This window comes from Propithecus coquereli, unplaced genomic scaffold (genome assembly GCF_000956105.1).
Source record: "Propithecus coquereli isolate 6110/MARCELLA unplaced genomic scaffold, Pcoq_1.0 Scaffold41, whole genome shotgun sequence".
In the NCBI taxonomy this organism is placed as follows: Eukaryota; Metazoa; Chordata; class Mammalia; order Primates; family Indriidae; genus Propithecus; species Propithecus coquereli.
Window position 1 is genome coordinate 514,555 of NW_012149841.1, and position 1,546 is coordinate 516,100.

Genomic DNA, 1,546 nt, shown 5'->3' on the forward strand with positions numbered 1-1,546 from the left:
AATAAATATTTTTATGTATATGTGTGTGTGTGTATATATAGATACACATATATATCAGGCCTCTTTTAATAGTCCTACAAATAGATCTATTCATTTATTTTTGCAAAGCAGCAGTATGGGTGGAACATGAATTAAATTTTCACTTGTCTGTCAATGGCTATTGAAATGGTTTCTAGTATCTTCCTTTTCAAACATTATTGCAATAAATATCTTTGTACACAAGTCAATATTTATGTAGAGCTAATTGCTATAAAATAATTTATGGATCTAAACAAACATTCTTTAACTTTTAGACAGATCATGCCAAAATGTCTTCCTAAAAGGTGGTGACAATTTTCACTTTCACCAACATTTTCTGCACCATTGGCAACACTGGACATTTTCAGCTTTAGCTTTTCTTCTGGGTCAATTTTCATTTTAATTTGCATTTACTCCATTACCAGTGAGGTGGGATATCATTTTATACATATTTATCATTTCTTGGAATTTATGTGTCCCTATCATTTACTCACACTTATATCTTACTATATTAAAGATTTTAACTTTGTGTCTATTATATATGCAGTAAATAATTTCTCTTGGTCATTTGCTAGGATCTTGGATAAGATTCTTATAAAGATTCACTGTTTAATGCAGTGTAATTTCTTGATAGTTGCTGATCCACATGTCATTTGCACAGTACTTCCATGTCAACAAGAATTAGCCAGAGCCCTCCAATCCCAATGGTGCTGTATAACAAGGATTTCACACCACTTCAATTCCGAAGGGAATCAAATCCTATATGTAAAACAAAGAGTTCCTCATAATGCTGAATATTTAATGAAATTGTGCACTAGGCTGGACTGATTTGATATGCACGTACTGCTTTCTTTCTGGTGAACTGAACTTTCTTTCTTGGTGTTCTGAAAAACATGATAGTGATACTGACATGCCCTTCATGGTTTAAGAACTTCTTTCAAGAGAGAAACTGTACACCTGCAAATTGCACTTGCATCTGATCTGGCATCATGAGAATGCCCATTATATGGTAGCAGGTAGATTCTCTTAAGGATAATATACAGGGCTAAAGTTTTCCCTTTAATTTTTGTTTCAGACTACTAGGTCAGAGGATATTTTTTATATTTGCAGGTGCATTTTCCTCCTCCTCTTGTTTGATTTGAATGTCAGATGTAAAATTTAGCCAAGTTACATCATCTTAAGGGAATCCATTAACTCATTACTAGCTTTGGGAAATTAGCTTCACCTGCTTTCATCCTCGGCATTACCAAACAAAATTTTACTATATAAGTAGAATGAATATATTTTTGTAACTCTTTCTACTAAGGAATTTCCTAGGACTCTTCACGCTAGGAAAAGAAGAAAACACTGGTGCAGAAAACAATCCAAGTTCCTTGTGAACCTCCGAATTATCATTTATTTATGACACACAGATATACTGATATTTTATTGATATTGTTCACCCTACCAAAGTTCAAGCTTATATGTCTGGATTTTAATATAAGAGTTGGTCTCTACCACGTTAATCTCTACCTACTTCCTTTCCATT